The 11207-nt window shown below is 39.8% G+C and overlaps 1 non-coding gene across 1 annotated transcript; it reads right to left on the reverse strand.

Annotated features, from left to right (window-relative positions):
* Positions 1–3762: 3762 nt before the first annotated feature.
* On the reverse strand, positions 3763–3869 carry LOC141644446 (small nucleolar RNA R71). Its single transcript, XR_012544064.1, has one exon. It is a non-coding gene; the product is annotated as a small nucleolar RNA R71 (small nucleolar RNA).
* Positions 3870–11207: the final 7338 nt, after the last annotated feature.

An 11207-nucleotide genomic window follows, 5' to 3' on the forward strand; every position in this document is an offset into this window, starting at 1 on the left:
AACACCCGTGTTCATTGGCATCCACGAGAGTCATTCTAGACATAGAATGCTAAGGGTAACGATTGCTTAGTGTTCATGTCTCTACTTTGTGTCTTGACATGACACGAGGTATTCGAACGGTTCCAATTTCCCATAAAAATTGGTGGCGACTCCATACAAAAATGCAAACGCTTGTTTCTCTTTTCCTCCTCAGCGCCCCCGTGGGCCACCGCTGTCCACAGTTACGATCACGCATTTCCATAAAACCGGATTATAAAAACGATACAAGTTAAATAGGGCAATTTGGCACATAATTTGGCATGATAGGTACATATTATAATGCTGCATATTTCAATTGTTGAATGTCTTTTATTTATATAATTTTGGATTATGTAATTTTGTCTTAGTATGGCCTTAGTTTTAATCGATATTACCCGTAATGAGAGGGAATATTGATTCGGTTGTAATTTAATGTGATCTCGTATCACTTTTATTTTATTAGTTTTTCCATTTTACAAATGTATAATAGGAAAAGTTTTGTATTTTTATTATTATTTGTAATTATGGAGTTTCTTCAAGATGGTGCCATTCGGAAAGGTGATCCGACGAAGACGGTGTTCTTGGGAAGCGTGCCCACTTGCAGATTCGAGGGACCAAAGGAGATGGTTTCCGAATATGTAATAGATTATTTGATTTTCTATTTTTAGGAAGGCCATACTAGGAAATTTTATTATTCCTTTGCATTTCTTTTAATATGTTACATGCATTGCCAAATCGCCATAACTACACATGCATATCATATCGTGTCATCGACCGTGTCAATTAAAATTATCGTAGTTCACCGCTTTAGTTCACTTAAAACGTGATAGATAATAAATTGACATGATCTCTCACTTTTAATAATTGAGAATTAGCCTTACCAAATAGTAGAAACCATGAATCCCAATTTCATAAGGGAGTTAATCCGGCTTCACCGTATTACAAACCTTGTTACGTTGGGTAAGTGCGTAATAAAATGTTATAACATCGAAATTTGGATTGAGCTCAACGGAAGTATTCGTGACCGTATTTACATGTGTTCCGGGCTAAAGATGAAAATTAGAGTAATTTTTATCGACCGAGAGTTCTAGAAATAGAATCGATTAAGAGGTTAATCCACCGAGTTATATTAATAAGGGATGACTCGGCTCACCATACCCGTATTAATATGAATTTGGATCTCGGAATAATTTATGTTAGTTGGGTGGAGGTCACTACATAAATGCTCAATAACTTGTTTAAAATGTTTACAAGCTTCGTAATCTTACCGAGGCATCTTGATGTGACCATAATTGGCGCATATTTAGCCCCCGAATTAGCCTTGTTTCCATGCTTTTTAGTGCTTATTTGGGTCATTTCTTATCTTTAGTTCTTTGTTTTGCATATTCTTTGAGATTTTAATCCCTTGGTAGGAAAGGAGTAAGAATCTTGCATTTTCATGGCAAAACGAGACTAAATTGATCGAATTCAATGACCAAGCATCAAGGAGGGACAAGATTGGAAGGCCTTTGTACATATCATAGTAGAAGAGCAATGTTGAGAAAGGATCCTTGAGTCCCCAAGGAAATCCCCAAGGAATTTATGAAGAAAAGGGAAGAGAAGAAGAAGAATTGTTGCTGACTGACAATCCGAGCGGATTGTCACCAATCCGTCCGTCCCCAAGCAACACAATCCGAGCGGCTTTGCCACAATCCGCTCGGATTCCCCCTCCACAATCCGCCCGGATTCCCATGAATCCGCTCGGATTCCAACGCCAGAATCCGCCCGTCCCGACCCCATTCCGCCCGGATTCTAGCACAGCACGGATTGTCTTCTCCAAGCTACGAAGAAAGAAGCCCTTCTCTCAGAAAATACCGGCTCCTCCTTGCTCAACTTAAAAAGTGTAATTACTAGTTTAGCCCTTAGTTAACCCAAATGCATCCTCCCTAATTTCCACTATAAATACTCCATTAGTCTAATTAGAGGAGCATGTTCTTCTTATCAATAATTAGTGTAGTTAATATCAATCAAATCTCTCTTTAATATTGTAATCAAGTATTAATCAAGTTTTAATCCAAGTTTTAGTTCTTTAATCTCTCTTTTGTTCATCGTTTATTTTGGGTAATTGAAGATTATTTGGGTTATTGTTGGGAGATTGACAACCTCTCAATCAAGCATTCAAGTACTTCTTTTATCTTTGCTTTATTATTGGAATCATTAGTAGGTATAATCTCTTAATCCCTTTTTAATTATTGTTAATTACTTTCATTTATTCATCATGTTTCATATTGTTGGTATGATTGACAACCTTGCTAGCATGATCAACATGATAATGAGTGAGTAGTCTCTTAGCTAGGGTTAATGGGTGATTAGGGGAAACCAACATGGGGAATGATTCATGCTTAAATTAATATGCTTTCATGTTTTATTTGCTTGCTTGTTTTGATCTCAACTCATGCACATGTTATATTTGATGAAATGCTAAGCCTCTGAATCCTTGCATTTACTATCATCTTCTATCTTTTCAATGAGACTTGTAAGACATAACCCAACTCGAGTCTCATTAGACCATGCATGTTGTTGAGTAGGGAAGATTAAGTCGACTTGTAGGTGTTGTACAATCTAATCAATTCGGCTCAGGGACTCAAACTTTCCTAGGATTGTAAGATATAACCCAACTCAATCCATCACAACAATAATTGCTTGCTTATAATTTGAGAACATGTTTGTATGATCATATCCCATGATTCCCCTATGACCCCATGACACCCTAGTGCCTTTAATCAATTGTTTACACCCCTTTAATTCATCTTGCTTGATTTATTTTCATTGCTATTTTAGTTTAGTAACCTTCTACATCAACCCAATTTGTGACACCCCTTAGACATCACTAGTTACAATAGAAATCTCATTTCAACTCCCGTCCCTTGGGATCCGACCTTTACTTGCCTCTTTACTAATTGTAGAGTTGTTTGTGGAGTTATAAATTGTGTTTTGATTCGACCGTGACCAACGACCACATCTTAATTTGTGAACACTTAGCGGGATCGCATCAAAAATGGCGCCGTTGCCGGGGACGGTGTTTGTTTGATTTAGATTTCTTTTTATTGTTATTAGTTGTGTCTTTCTTCGCCTTGAGGAAGTAAAACTCCACAAGGTTTGTTCTAATTGTTTTCGAGTTGTTTGATATTTTGCATGTCTAGAAGGTTACAAGGTGATTTGTTACCTTTTGACCGTGAAATCGAAAGAACCTTGACGAACAATAGGAGAGTTGTTAGGAGGAATTTGAGAGGTATTAGTGAAGTTGTCCAACCCACTAGTGAGTTTGTCAATCCTTTCGCAATAGAAGGAGAAGAAAACCCATTACACAATACCCCACAAAATCCACCTACAATGCCAAAATTCTCGTCACACTCCGTACCCACCGAGGAGAATCTACCAAATGGTACTCCTACACCGCAACATCTCACCGGAAATTTTATTGCCAAGTCCGCCTTCATCCAATTAGTTGAGAGGAGCCAATTCGGGGGGATGCCTAGTGAGGACCCTCATTCTCATATGGAAACCTTTTGCGACTATTGTGATGCTATCTCTCAAACGGGCGTGACTCAAGACCAAATTAGATGGGTCTTATTTCCTTTTTCCTTAATCGGCACCGCGAAGCAATGGTTGAAGGGCCTTGATAAGGCCACCCTTGTAATAGATTCTTGGAAGAAGTTGGCTCTAGCTTTCTACAAAAAATTCTACCCACCGGAAAAGACTAACATGCTAAGAGCTCAAATTACGGGTTTTAAGCAAAGGGATGAAGAGTCTTTGTATGAAGCTTGGGAGCGGTTCAAGGGAATTTGTCGCTCATGTCCTCACCATGGACTTAGCGAATGGTTTTTGGGGCAACAATTTTGGAATGGTTTATATGAAGATTCTAGGAACATTCTCAATATGGGATCAAATGGAATGTTCACCGAAGTTGATGACAATCAAACATGGAACAAGATTGAGGAAATGGCGGTCCATAACTCACAATATAGTAGACCTCGCAAGGCTACTAAAGGAGGAAAGCATGAAGTGGACTCCGTTACTCAATTGGGTGCTCAACTTAGTGCTCACATTGACACAATCAACTTGAAGTTTGAACAAGCTATGGCTAGACAAGAGGAAAACTCAAAATCATCAAAGCATCATGTTAATGCCATGACGGCAGCCTCATCAATCCCAAGTGGGATATGTGAGAATTTTGGAACTTTGGGACATGACCAAGGTGAATGTAGGGGAACAAATGAACAAGTGAATGCTTTCCAAGCATACAAGAGTGGTACCCCTTATTATAACTTTTACAATGAAAACACCAAATTCCATCCAAATTTCTCATACAAAAGCCAAAGTGTTCAAAACCCTCAAACAACATACACTCCACCACCCATGAGAAACCAAAATCAAAGATCCTTTTACAATCAAAACCAAGGTTACCAAAATCAAAATCCATACAATCACCAAAATGACCAAGGCTTTGATGTCCAAAAAGCGGTCCTCCAAATGCAAAAGAATCAACAACAATTTTTCACTCAAATGCAAAAAGATAGCCAAGCAAAGGAAACCACCATCAACAACATTCTAGCTCACACCAAGATGTTGGAAACACAATTGACTCAACTAGCATCTTCAAGCTCACAAAGACAAAAGGGGCAATTACCACCTCAAAGTAATCCCCCAAGGCATGAAACGTTAGTGCCATTCACTTGAGAAGTGGTACAAGGTATGAAGCACCGAAGAAGCAAGTTGAGAATGAAGTTGTGGAAGCTAGTGAAAAGGAAGAAATTGTGCAAAACTCCAAAGATGGAGAATCATCAAAAGAAGAAAGTTCAAAGAAAAATGAAGACAAGGCCAAGGAGAAGGAGCCCATTGTGATTAGACTTCCTTTTCCAAGTCGTCAAGCCAAGCCCAAATTTGATGATCAACTTGGAAAGTTCATGAAAATTGTGAAGAATTTAGAAGTCTCAATTCCTTTCACGGAATTAATCAATCACGTTCCGGCCTATGCGAAATACATGAAAGATATCCTCACAAAGAAGAAGTCGATCCGGAAGCTTGAGACTATCGCCTTCACTAAGGTGAGTAGTGCAATACTTCAAGGGAGTTCACCTCCAAAGTTAAAGGATCCGGGAAGCTTCTCAATACCGTGTAGCATTGGCGACACGACGATCAACAAAGCCTTATGTGATCTAGGGGCTAGTGTGAGTGTCATGCCGTACTCGGTAAGTAAAAGGTTGGGGATGGGAGAGCTTAAATGCACCAACATCACACTCCAAATGGCCGACAGATCGACGAAGACACCGTTAGGGATATGGGAAGATGTCCCCGTGTGAATTAGGAAGTTTTTCATCCCGGTGGACTTTGTCATTGTTGATATGGAGGAAGATTCCAACATTCCAATCATCCTAGGAAGACCTTTCCTACACACCGCCGGTGCGGTAATTGATGTGAAACATGGTGAGCTCACTCTAGAAGTGGGAGATGAAAGCATAACTTTTAATCTTGACAAGACTATGAGAGCTCCTCGTTTGCATGAGCCATGTTTCATGATTGATCATTATAGCCGAAAAGATGAAAGGAAGAAATCGGAACTCCAATGGAAGAAGAAAGTTGAAGATGCTCCATTCAAAGAGCAAGTGAATTGTGACAAGGAGAGCTTGCAAAGCTCATCAAAACCAACCAAGGAAGAAGAGGATGGCCTCATTGGCCAAGAGAAGAAATTGGGAGAGTTGTCTCCATCTAAGCAAGAGATTTTCAATGATCAACTCAATGAAGTTTGTGGTCTTTGGGACGACGAATTCGAAGGGATTTTTAATCCCTACATTGGACATGTCATCGATCATGATCAACAACAAGGGCCAAAGTCTATTGAGAACCTCTACCATGATAATGAACAAGCTTTTGATTACTTCTTCAAGGTGTTGAGCAACATCAACAACACATTGGACATGCCCCCTTGACATCTCATCAAAAATGAGAGTTTGGTGGAGTCCTCCCTAAACCACCACTTGTAAATATTTCTAACTCCCTAACTTACATTTCAATTCTTGTATTGCATTTTTGTCATCTTTGGATTTTTTTTTATTTACTTTGATCAAAATAATTGTCATGTTTGAGAGAAGTGAGGGAGGGACTAACGATTTCAATTGATGTGTAGTGCTTTTAACTTAGTGTGGGGATGGCAATTGCCTAGGCTATCCATGCCTTAGTAGTGCCCCCACAATGATGAACACAAGACTTGAAGAAAGAATGGAAGAACGGTATGGGAAATGCAATGTGCACGGATGGAACTGAATCCGTGTACACAGGGGAAGAATCCGAGCGGATTCCAGAGAATCCGCCCGTCTCACAGAATCCGAGCGTATTGCAGAAAAGACGCCCGTCCTGAACTGAGCTAAATTTTGAAAAATTCTTGACTGTGACTGAATCCGGGCGTCCTGTGAAGAATCCGCCCGTCTTGAAGAATCCGTCCGTCTTGTAAAAAAGACGTCCGTCTTTGCAGCTGAGGAAAACAAGCAAATTTTTCTGGACTGAAATCCGTCCGTCTTTGAGAAAATCCGCCCGTCCCGTGTTCAGCAAATCCGAGCGGATTGTCACAAATCCGTCCGTCTTTAGGCGAGTTTTGCAAAGTCCAGAAGAAGCAGAATCCGCACGGATTGGGCAGAATCCGCACGGATTGCCCTTGCAGATTCGAAAATTTCGGTCTATTTAAAACCCCTCCCACCTTCATTCATTCATTCATAAACACTACCCACAATATCAAAACCCTCATCCTCTGCATCACAAAAACAAAAACCCTCAACAACATTCACCAAAATCAAATCAAACCATCCTTCCAACAAGAAATTAATCACTCCTTCCTCAACAAAAATCAAAACCAAGAACAAAATCTTCAACCTTTGAGTCGATTTTTGATTTCATAAAGGCAAAGCCTTTCACCTTCAAATCGATTTGGGCATACTACAAATTGAAGATTTTTCATTCTTTTCTTGGTTAGTTCATCAATGGCAAGGACTAAGGGAGCAACAAAGGCAACAAAGGCACCAAAGGCTAAGGCACTCTCACAAAGGCAAAAGGCTCTTCAAACAAAGAAAGCATTGGCTATGGTGGTAGCAACACCAAACTTGGAAGTGCAACAATAACAACAACCTTCTATGGGAGCAACAACACCTTCTACTCCGGTAATTGATCAACCTTTGCATTATCCGAAGGTAACTTTTATTTCCGATACCCATAGAAATACCTTTGTCAAGTTTGCTATGAAGTCATTACAATCCACCAAATTCATTTGTGAAGATACCTTACAAAAATTGGGTGTTCTTGAACAAACAAAAGCCTTTTTCAATGCCATGGGGTTGAAGAAATTGTTTGAAACAAGGGAATTGACATACCCCTCCCTTACCTTGGAATTTTTAAGTTCTTTGAAAGTCACCAAAGTTGAGAATAGGGAGAATATCGAGTTTCGTCTAGCTAATGTTAGTAGACGCATTACCTTTAGGGAATTGGGTGAAATTTTGGGTCTTAGTGATGAACCGAGTTATTTTAAGAGTTATGGAAAGTATGACCCCGAACCTCTTTGGGAGGCAATCTCCGGGAAGAAATTTGAGGATTTTCATGCGAGTCGTGCTCTTTTGGTCCACCATCCGGGCATAAGAGTATGGCACAAGGTCGTGGGTAACACCATAATTGCTAGGAAAGATACCAACCATTTCACAAGACTTGATTTTATTCTCCTTGAATCGGCTTTGAATATCGGAAGAGTTCACACCAAGCCTTACAATTCATTGAGGCTCTTGGTAGATAGATGGCTCAATATTGATTGTGGGAAGAAAGGCACAACCGTTATTGTCAATGGCGGCCTAGTTACACTCCTAGCCAAGCACTTTGATCCTAAATTCAATAAGGATAGCAAGTACAAAGCAAAGGAGGGTGGCCATCTTATTTATATGCATATTATGATTCACAAGTTCAAGTGGGTTTCCCATAACCCCCTTGACACTAAGTATGGATGGCTAACTAGTGAAGCTAGATCGTTCACCTTGCCTTCAAAGATTTGCCGTCTAAGCGTCCACCGGACCAATTATCTACTTCCCCTTTCCAAAGAAGCCGAGTATATCATTCAACAACAAAAGGGTGATCTTGAAATACCCTCCTCTTCCATTGTCATACCACCTTACCCCTTTAAATATGAAGAGTTCAAGCCGGAAGGAGTTGAAGTTGGTAAAGACTATGTGACTCTTCTCATGCAAGCAATGCACAAGCAAGCCTATGAAGATCGGAAAAATGCCTACTTGGATCAATATCCACCCCTCCTACATTTAGCTAGGCAAGGACTTCTTGATCCATCTTGTCCTTTGCCTAGTTGGGCGGATAGAGAAGTCTTATTTCCGGGTGCATCTAGGGTCGTTGTGGGTGACAATGAGGTTGATGGAAATGATGAGGAAGTTGATGATAATATTGAGGAAGAAGCAAGTGAAGGAGAAAAGGATGGTGAAGATGATGATGAGGAAGATGAGGAAGAAAGTGAAGAAGCAAATGACAAGGAAAGTGGCAATGTCACCACTTCTGATGAGGGAAGTGATGATGATAGCATGATGGAAGATTAGCAAGCCTTGGAGACTCCTACACTCTCATGGTTTGTCTATTTCTCTCTTTGTATTTTATTTCATTTTGATCATTGTTGGAGTAGTCCTAGCCCCATTAGAGGACTCACACCACGGTACCATTGAGGTGTTCTCATTCTATTGTTCCCGTTTTAAAAATCCAAAATGACAAATAAGTTTCATGCATAGCATAGTGTGTGCATGAACTACACCCATCCTTGGACATTAGCAATAGTGTCTCACTCGGTTTGGGGAAGTTAATGCATACACAACGGGAGTTAATCTAAATTATCCTCTCCGTCATAACAAAAACCATGCATCATGTAGTGTAGCTTAGTGTAGATTGCATTTAGTATAGAAATCATGCATCATCTTTGCATAATTTCCACCATTTTGGCCATTGAGGACAATGCCCATATTAGTGTGGGGATGGGAATTCTAACATTTAACTCTTATTCAAAAATCCAAAAAAATTGAAAAATTTCAAAAATCATAAAAATTTGAAAATTGAAAACCCAAAAACATTTTTATTTCCTTTTATAGTCTTGTATATATTGTCTTGTATATATTGTGTTTGTTCATCCGTTTTCACATTGATTGACTACGCCACATCCGAGACATGAGGATATTGAAGACCGCATGGTATGATCTTTCCAATCTCCTTTTTCCTCTTTATGTTAATGACTATGTGGCTTTATTTTCATTGATGCGGTATAACAATGTGAACTTAGTACTTGCATTTAGTTTATATGGCATATTAGTTGGTAGAATCATATGCATTAGGATGTATATATGTTAGTTGCATCATGGCATGTAGTTTGCATGTTAGGAAAAAATTTTGTGAAACCGTCTACTTGGAAAGCTTGACAAGTGTATATAGGCCCTAGTAGATGGCTTTTGTTCTTAAGACTTTGCTTGTTAGAATACTTGTAAAACACCCTAGGATGTGTCATGCTAGTATCCTTTGACCCATGGATTAAGGCCTAGTCAAGAGTACCTTGTGGTGTGATAACTCCTTGGCTACCGTTTATTCCAAGGTGACCCTTGAAACCATGCAACCATCATTCATCCATGTTCTACCATATTTTTGTCAACAAAAGGGAATGGGCACAAAAAGAAATCAATTTGAGTTCAAAGAAATGAAAAGAAAAGAAAGAAAGTTTGCAAAAATGCATCAAATGAAAAGAGGAGCAAAAATAGAACTCCTAATCTTCAAATACAAGGCACCCTCGTTACTAATTGGGGTGACTTTGAAAATGTTCAAAAGAAAATGCAAAAAGTTGAAAAATTGTCAAGTGTTGAAAAGCCAAAAATCAAAAGAAATGGCAAAAAGAAAGTGTTCTCAAATGTTATATGCCACAAGAAATTTGGGGGGAAAACAAAAACAAAAGCAAACTCCCAAAATGAAACTCAAAATTCTATTGATCCCTTTATACATCATATCCATTTTTGTGCATGGTAGAGAGGGGACGACCCTTCTTCTTGTCTAGGCAAGAGGGGGAATTCCGCGATCCTCCAGTGTTTCTAACACCATAGGGAGTCTACTCTTAACAAAAGCATTTAACGATTGAGGACAAAAGTACCCTAGCTTGACACAACTTGGAGGTGATTTATTGGTATCCTTCTAGGCTTAGTAGTTTGAAGAAATTGCATCTATGAAGGAGTGTGTACCCTTGAATTGCTTCCCTTGTAGATAATTTCCGCCACTTAGATGAGGAAAGTGGCTATTATTTTTTGTAGATGCATCCATTATGTGTTTTTGTGTGCTTAAAGTTTGGATGTGTCGCCATTTTGGCAAGACCCACCTTGCCTTGCAAGAAGGCACCCTACCTCATGGTTGTCTTGTTGTGAGTTGAAGGGGCGGAGTGAGACCCGCTAATTGTCTCATATCGGCTATATTATTAGGATAGGTTAGTATTGGTCCTAGTCTTTGTCACCTCTTTACTCGGGACGAGCAAAGGTTCGGTTTGGGGATATTTGATGTGACCATAATTGGCGCATATTTAGCCCCCGAATTAGCCTTGTTTCCATGCTTTTTAGTGCTTATTTGGGTCATTTCTTATCTTTAGTTCTTTGTTTTGCATATTCTTTGAGATTTTAATCCCTTGGTAGGAAAGGAGTAAGAATCTTGCATTTTCATGGCAAAACGAGACTAAATTGATCGAATTCAATGACCAAGCATCAAGGAGGGACAAGATTGGAAGGCCTTTGTACATATCATAGTAGAAGAGCAATGTTGAGAAAGGATCCTTGAGTCCCCAAGGAAATCCCCAAGGAATTTATGAAGAAAAGGGAAGAGAAGAAGAAGAATTGTTGCTGACTGACAATCCGAACGGATTGTCACCAATCCGTCCGTCCCGCAGCAGCACAATCTGAGCGGCTTTGCCACAATCCGCTCGGATTCCCCCTCCACAATCCGCCCGGATTCCCATGAATCCGCTCGGATTCCAACGCCAGAATCCGCCCGTCCCGACCCCATTCCGCCCGAATTCTAGCACAGCACGGATTGTCTTCTCCAAGCTACGAAGAAAGAAGCCCTTCTCTCAGAAAATACCAGCTCTTCCTTGCTCAACTTAA

Source organism: Silene latifolia, chromosome 2 (assembly GCF_048544455.1).
Source record: "Silene latifolia isolate original U9 population chromosome 2, ASM4854445v1, whole genome shotgun sequence".
Taxonomy (NCBI): Eukaryota; Viridiplantae; Streptophyta; class Magnoliopsida; order Caryophyllales; family Caryophyllaceae; genus Silene; species Silene latifolia.